This window comes from Brachyhypopomus gauderio, unplaced genomic scaffold, assembly GCF_052324685.1.
Source record: "Brachyhypopomus gauderio isolate BG-103 unplaced genomic scaffold, BGAUD_0.2 sc112, whole genome shotgun sequence".
Lineage (NCBI taxonomy): Eukaryota > Metazoa > Chordata > Actinopteri > Gymnotiformes > Hypopomidae > Brachyhypopomus > Brachyhypopomus gauderio.
In genome coordinates, this window is record NW_027506933.1 from 214,064 (window position 1) to 222,589 (window position 8,526).

The 8,526-nt window shown below is 40.2% G+C and overlaps 1 long non-coding RNA gene across 1 annotated transcript; it reads right to left on the reverse strand.

Annotated features, from left to right (window-relative positions):
* Positions 1–5,245: 5,245 nt before the first annotated feature.
* LOC143497824 (uncharacterized) lies at positions 5,246–5,976 on the reverse strand. Its single transcript, XR_013125890.1, has 3 exons — positions 5,877–5,976; positions 5,500–5,648; positions 5,246–5,381 (listed from the first exon to the last, which is right to left on the reverse strand). It is a non-coding gene; the product is annotated as an uncharacterized LOC143497824 (long non-coding RNA).
* Positions 5,977–8,526: the final 2,550 nt, after the last annotated feature.

Genomic DNA, 8,526 nt, shown 5'->3' on the forward strand with positions numbered 1-8,526 from the left:
TCTTCCTCATTCCAAAAAGATGAAGATACTGAAGATTCTAGACAAGGGAAAGAGTGTAAAGATGGACAGCATAATCTAGATCATGATTCCATATAAAAAACAGGATGTTTTTCACTCTACAGTCTTCAGTGTTAAACCTTTATAGGGCCAAATGACTAAATGTATGAGTTATAAGTAAAGCATCATGAACGTAATAAACTGACTATGTTGTGGCAGCTAAGTCTGCATTACCCCTGTCCTGTACAGACTCCTGGGAAGTGTGATCTTTAGATTAAGATGATTAAGCTGTGTGTGTGTGCGTGTGTGTGTGTATGTGTCTATGTATGATTGTTTGTTTTGCTGACAGGCCCACAGTTAGGGCCTACCATATTTAAATTGTCTCTGGTGAATATTTATAAGTTATCCTAAGGCAGATATTCAGTATTTACATTTAAGTGAATATAAAAGTTACTGTCTGTATGAATGAATGAATGAATGAATGAAATTTACACTTTTCAACATAGTGTAAATTTAACCTTTCAACATACCCAAGGTCCCTTTACAATGAACTCAGTTACAACCCTGAACATCCAGTCACACGCCAGCCAGAAGCAGCAGCCAGTATTTCCCAGGGTCCTCTCCACTCGGGCCCCTGGGGGCTGAATCGGGTTCAGAAGGACACGTACAAGAGGATTTAGATGCTGGACTCACCAGCAGGTGCTTATACAGTAAAGGGTTAAATGTACAAGAGAAACAATATCTTACTCTCACAATCAAGTGACGCCTTCCAAGGGCCAAGGTTTCCTTTCCTAAACTGTTGACTTTGTTCAAAGGACATTCACCAAGTCAGTGCAGTCCTCACAAATCACTACTGCTGCCCCCCACCAAAAAAAATGGGGTGGGGGGAGTATTGATGATGGCTTTATATTAATATGTATGGAGTGTATGTGTTGTGCAGGTGAAAGAGTGACTCCTGCCGCTGGTGTCATTTACATTTCATTATTCTCGATGTCTGATCTCTTTTCATTAAAGTATTTCACTGAGATCGACATCAGAGCATCTGGCTTCTGCACTCCTCATGTTTAAAAGTTGAAAGAAATGCAGTAGGCCCGTATATTAAGTATTTAAAGAAGGAAATATTGATGCCCGTGTTTGAATATATAGAGGATACCGCATTAATATCTTATTACATGGAATAAAAGTACCTAAAGCAAGCTGTTCGTACAGGAGAGGCGCCGGTATCTGGATTAAATGATGAAGGAGATCTGGGGGGAGAGGACGATCACGGTTTAAAAACCCAGACGACTGACATCACTGGAGAGTGTGAGGTTGTGTCTGCTGGGAGACGTAGGCACCGTCAGAGGAACCTGCACCGTTGTAGAGCTTACTTTCCAAAAAAAAGAAGAAGAAGAAAAAACAAAAACAAACATCTTTTTCACTCTTCACAATAGAACAAAGTTGAACTCTCAGTGGCGAGGACAGAGGTGAGACCGTTTTCGTTTCCCACAAACCAATATATTGACTGCAAACATTTTTTTTATTTATTGCCATTAAAAAGCACAGGACACACATGGACATAAATTAAATGTTATGGCATTTCAAATGTCTGGGTATTGTGACTCTGGTTTAGGGTTCTGGCTGTAATAGCTGATGTCATGGGTGTTAGTCTCATCGTGTCCCTACGCAGCGGGGGCTCTGAAGTCTGTCTCTAGATCATTTCTCTTTCACACCACAAAAGCCTTTCTGATGCTCTCACCATGACCATTTGGGCAATAGTGGATGACACTGGATACTGAATATGTTTCTAATCAGCTGTTAGTGAATATTTGAGGACATTTATTGTTGGGGCATCATGAAAAATCATCTGGTAATGTACAGCATGAAACCATCTGATTATTGCCAGATGGATTTATGTGTGAGTGAGGATATGTGAAACGAGAAATTAAATTTTCATTTAGTCCTAAAAGATTCACAGGAATCCTCACTTATCAGGATCTCAATAATGAGAATGTCTTTGGCTATGCGCTACATTCCTGTCGGAGTTATGGGATATGAATGTACATAAGCAGTAAGTTATCTACCCAACTCTGAGTAAGAATGGTAAGACTTACACAGACTTAACACTGACCCACTCTGCTTTATTATACAGGGATGAATGACAGATGTGAAATCAATGGCCATAGATTTTTTTTTCGAGTTTCTTTATAGCATTTAATGTTAGCAAAAGGTAGACTAGCAACCTGCACATTTACTGCTAGAGGGATTTATTGTAATTGATGAAGAATTCAATTTTTTAAATGGAGCTGGTATGTGATGAATGCCCATGCAACACCTGGTTAGTGATTGAGTTAGGAGTAGTTCATAATAATGTAATAATGACATTGTGGAGCACACAGTAGCCAAAGGTTTACTACACAGCACTATTTAAATTTCATTATTTATCAGATGAATAAGGGATTTGAGACACAAAGGAGACACGACTTTCAGTGAAAGGAAAAATCACACGCATTTTACCTAGGGACTGAAATTAGTCAGCACTCAACATGAAGTCAACGAGATTAGGATTGCAAACAAACTCAGATCAAGCGCTTTCATGGGTGTCACTGAAACCTTTGAAAATCTCCACACAGGACTATGGAGAAGCAGTAATAACTTTCACATCATTGTTCTGTCAGTATAATGAGCAACGCGACCCTAGGAACTACCACCCCCCCTCCAATGCCCTGAGTTCTGACTTATATTAAATGGATGGGCAGGAAACCATGTTTATTTTGAACCAGGAATATGTTAATATTCTGTGACAAAACTGACCCGCCCTCTTTCAGAAACTCCGCCCTTTTTTTGGGCTCAGGAAATACTCCTAATTCAGGGAAGCCGGAGGCCCCAATTCAAAGCCCAACAAAAATATCAGAAGTGGGAGGATGTTATCCTTCCTATAGATCCTTCCTTTGAACTGAAAGTTGAGTGTTTTAGGATAGCTGAGAGAAACTTCATTGGACAAGAAGAAATGGCCGACTAATGAGGGCAGTCATGGCCTGGTGGTTAGGGAACTGGTCTTGTGACCGGAGGGTCGTGGGTTCGATTCCCAGACCTGAGGCCATGACTGAGGTGCCCCTGAGCAAGGCCCTTAACCCTCAATTGCTCACTTGTAAGTCGCTCTGGAAAAGGGCGTCAGCCAAATGCCATAAATGTAAATGTAAAACGTAATCTCCAGCTGAGCAGACAATACGCTGAATGACAGCGTCCGTGTTCTTCAAGGTCTCATGCGTGCGTGAAGACACGTCAAGAGCTGGCTTTATTTTTCACAAATCTAGATCTTTAAATTGTTAAGCAACACAAGACCTCCATATGCCATGCGAGGCTTATAAAATATCTTTTTCTTCTACATGATCATTTCATGGCTATTGGTAGCAGGCCTCTAGACCTCCTGTCCATGACACAGAACACTTACAAAGACATGCAGGATGGATCTGACCACATGGGTGGGTTTGGCGTAGGAGCCTCTACCAGCATCATAACGTCTCCTGTTGTGCATCAACTTAAGTGAGATGTTGAAAGAAGAGTCTGAGGACAGTGCCATTAACAGTTCTGGACCCTTTTAAAATGGGTTTAGGGAACCATACAAAGAAACGCTAAAAAAAGGTCCCAGCTGAGGAACTAGTCGTCCGTGCACGAGCACGTAAGCAGAAAGGCTTTGCTTACTTGATTCAGCACCGCACTGGTGCTAAACTCACCGCAAGGAGGGAAGCCTTGGACAAACGTCCATACACAATACCAAGAAATGACTCAGTGTGGCCCTGACACGTACATCCTGCAGAGTTACTGCACTCAGGGGCTGCCAGACGATGCTCTCCAACTCGAGACTTAGCTCGGCGAACATGCCAAATCTGGCCCAGGCACAGCATTCTGTTGTTGTGTTCTTAAATTCCTCTGTTTTATGGGGAAGTCTCCAATCCAGAGATGTTCTCACTCTTAGGATGACTAAATGTTTTAATAATGGTTTTGGTGTTGTCCCAGGAGCTGCACCATCCGTATGTGCTTTAACTGCAGTCCACGGCAGGCCGGCCTATCGCCGCATTAACAAATTAAAAACAGCACGCGTGTGCCACTTCAAGCCACTAGCATTGCCCCGGCGTTCAGCACTGCTGAGAGTCTGAGCCAGGGTGTGGTAGGAAGATGGCGTTTGTCGTAATCCCATCCTGGACGCGTCGAAAAGCACGAAGCCAACGGTGAGGTTAGCAGCACTGCCAGAAGAAGCTGGAGGATAACCAGCAACAGATGGGGTTCTGATCCACACGCTCTCTCTGGGTTTCCGGAGCCACCCACGTCCACAGGTGCCCCCCCCCCCCCCCCCCCCCCCCCCCAAAACACCCCCACCACCCAAACCGGGCCCCATCATACCAAACCCCATCCATCTTCCGCGAAGCAGGTGCAGCCCTAATCCCTGGTACGGGTCAGCATGGCAGTATGCCTCCACCCAGACCTCCACCTGCTGCACAGGCCTTTCCAAGTGGAAACTGACTTAAGAAAGTAATCCGCAGACTTAAGAGACACTAAGCAAACTGTAGACTCTTACGATTCTCTATTCAATAGTAGTCTGATGGACTCATATATATTGTGGCTATATATATATATACGGCACATATATATATATATATATATATATATATATATATATATATATATTAGTGCTGTCAATTCCAGGTGCCGCGATTAAAAGTCCTCACCAGGATTTTGCTCAAGCTTGCTAGATTTTCTAATTAGCAATCCAGGAAGCCTGAGCAAAATCCTGGTGAGGACTTTTAATCGCGGCACCTGGAATTGACAGCACTAATATATATATATATATGTGCCGTATATATATATAGCCACAATATATATGAGTCCATCAGACTACTATTGAATAGAGAATCGTAAGCATATATATATATATATATATATATATATATATATATATATATATATATATATATATACAGCATATATATATATATATATATATATATATATATATATATATATATATATGAGAGAGAGAGAGAAAATTGTAAGGTCAAATTTGTGAGAAACCTTGCATAATTTACTACAGTGTTTAATGTATCTCTATATACTATATCTTACCTAAGTATACAACAGTTAATTATTAACAGTTAATGGTTTTATATTATGTACATAGCAGTTAATTACCTGGTTTATATATATATATATATATATATATATATTATATATAATTATATATATATAATTATTATGATTGGATAGTACCGTGACATTTGAACATTTGAAGCCTGCCGTTTGTGTTCAGGGTTGTCAATCATCCATCATTTCTTTCACTTCCCTCTTGCTCCGTCCGTGATCACCTCTGGCTTGCCCGTCTCTCCTGCTTTGGATTGCCAGTATTTCTGAGAAAGGGGGTGAAAACAGCCACCGAGTGCCTCAAAGAAGCCATGTGTCAAAGAGCCGGACTTTGCACACTTGAAAATGTACATGCAAAATTTCATTTAAAATTTGATTACACACGTCCTTCTTTGCATGCCGAGATGAAACAGCATAGTTGACTTTAAGTGTGGTGGCCCAGATTTCCGTGTGGATGAGTCAAAAGAAGTTCTCTGCTTCAAGAATAGGAGACGTACAGCAGAGTCGGGGGTAGTTGGGGCTGAGATGTAGACCTGTGTGGAAGCACAATGCAAGAGCTGATGTTCATTGAGATAAACAAACATAATCCATGTATATGTCACATTATGTTCTGGTGCAGAGTAAACAATGTTCTCTGTGTGTGATCACTGATATGACCTATCAACTCTGGCTGCTGAATACTGCGAAATATAAATGTGGACTTTTTTATACAGTTTATCATTACTGTGTCTTAAACATTTGGGGTAGGTATCTTTTCTCACCCGTATACAGAGTCCCTTAAGACGTCCATCTCAAACACCCTTTTGCAATCGATGCAGTTTCTTCACCCCTGTCCTCAAACGAGGTAAAAGGAGAAACAGACAGAGGTGAAACTGCCATTTCGTGTGTTTCGGTGTTGTGAAACCCAAACATTCCAGTTAAGGTTCAGCTTTTTGCAAAAAATATAAAAAAGGAGAAAGCCCAAGTGCTTTATCAGCATGATTCACTGCCCAGAGGTCTTAGTTTGGACAGTGCCAGGTAAATCACACTGCTGACATGTTGCGACAGGCTGTTCTTGGCTCAACCTCAGTTCCCCCTCTCACAGTTTCGTGAGGAAATTAAAAGGGAAGAGGTGACTCCAATCAGAGGTTGGATTATTTTCGAACGTCTGGTAAAGGATATTGTGCAAAGGCATAGGTCAAAGAAGGAAATAAAAGTAGAAGCCCATGGACTAGCGAGAAAGTGTGTGGAGGTGCTGAAGTGTGTGGAGGTGCTGAAGTGTGTGGAGGTGCTAAAGTGTGTGGAGGTGCTAAAGTGTGTGGAGGTGCTGAAGTGTGTGGAGGTGCTGAAGTGTATGGAGGTGCTGAAGTGTGTGGAGGTGCTAAAGTGTGTGGAGGTGCTAAAGTGTATGGAGCTGTTTAGTTCAAGGTGCTTGGAGGACATTACTTACAAATCTAAGAGAAGGTTGAGCATCTATCTATCTATCTATCTATCTATCTATCTATCTATCTATCTATTTGGGTGTGTAAATAAAACAGTGTCATTGCTTTTTTTTGCGTCCTGCTGTGGAAAATTCTGAAGCCTTTTTTTAAAGATGTTGATTCATCTTTCTGCTCTGTCCTGAGGTAAGCTGTGGTTTCCCCCCAGAAAAGTCACTACATGCACAAACTTCCTCCACAAAGTAACAGCCTTATTACACCAAATTACTGCATGCAATCTTAAACCTTAAAAGGTAGCTCATCACGCCCTGATGAAAAACAGATGACCAAGCACAACCCTTTATTTCACTATTAGGCATGATTGCAATTGCCAGTCCTGTAAGAGCTACGAACCAAAGGCATCAAGGCCCCTTTCGTGTTAATAGCCCACCATTATCAACAGAGGAACCTTGCTGGGTTCCGTCTGATTAGCCACTGAGAAGCACAGGTCTTATTTAGATGGGATCTGTTTCTCTTGATTTCTGTTTGCGCTGTTCAAACTTATACAGGCACAAAACACCCATCACTGAAAAAAGAGAAATCTGTATGGCAAGACTCGCAGGCCTGTGATTGGACCAGACAGGAGCATGTGCTTCCTGTCACTGTGAAGAGGCCCAAGGCATTACGGCAAAATCCTTCCCAGGTTCAACTGCTGCCTTTGTTGATGTCAGTTCTTTTAATTTGGTATTAAAGATCAGAAGTGACGGACAGCTTTTTTTGATGCATACTGATGATATGGTAATTTATTCCAGGGAGAGATCACACAGATGTTATTAGCAACATATGCATGTTGTCTTTGTGATCAATTCCTGTTTGTTGTCTCTTTTTTTTTGGAATCAGACAGGGATGTTTATGTCAAGTATGCCGTTACCATGATGCAATGTACTGTAAATGTTTTCACAAAATCAGAAATTTTATGTTTAAAACACCAAGTGTTAAAGAAAATAGCCAGAAGATATGAATACATTTAATGTGTGAGTTTATCTGAGTCTTGAACAGCTATAATAGAGAGAGTACTGATAAAGCCGTTTTTGTTATACACAAGTAAATCTGTATGCACTTTACTATGTAGTCTCAAATGTATCAAAGTATCAAATGTACTTACAATTTACTAAAATGTCAAAATGCTATTGCTAAATGTTACTGAATATTCATGCATGAATATGCATAATTTATTTGTAACTTTTTGAGTGTCATTTCACAGAAGTAAGTCTTTCAGAAGAAAAGAAACATCGTGTTTAAGCATCAGAAAAGAGGAAGAAGTGACATTGAATATTGCTGTACACTTTTACATTTCTTTCATGGCCTTATCAACCCTTAAGTACTTTATATTTTAATAAATCTTATTTGTCTCACTATAATGTTTAAATTTTAATGGGTCAACGCCTCTCTCAGACCAAATAGCCTTACACAACTGAATTACAAATAGTACATGGTAACTTTTTATGCCACAGGGATAACGTAACATGAACAGTTCAAACATTTAGAAAACATATTCAGATATGATTGATACGGCGACCTGAATAAATTCATAAGAAGCCTGAAACCACTTTCTCTCCAGATCTGCTTGTGTCTGCTTAACATTCATAATTCTTCTTCTCAGAGAGCACACATTATGGCATCTGTCTTCATCAATTACAATATAAAATAATCTCACCTCATCTTGAAACAGCCTTGAGATCTTTAAAAGTGCGGAGTCATATCGAATTCTTATTACATTGTCCGACTCCATCTAAGGAGCCTGTTTGCATTATTTCTCAAAAATGTCTGTTTTCTCAGTGAAGTCTATGAAATTTCAATAAACGAACGGTATGGGAAGTGAGATTCTATCAGTGATTATATCAGTAACCAATCTTTAAAATGTTTTATATATCTGTTTATAATATATTGTCTATTTATAATAGCATTACATGAGAGTCACTAAAGCATTTTATTTACTGTTCTAACAGCTATA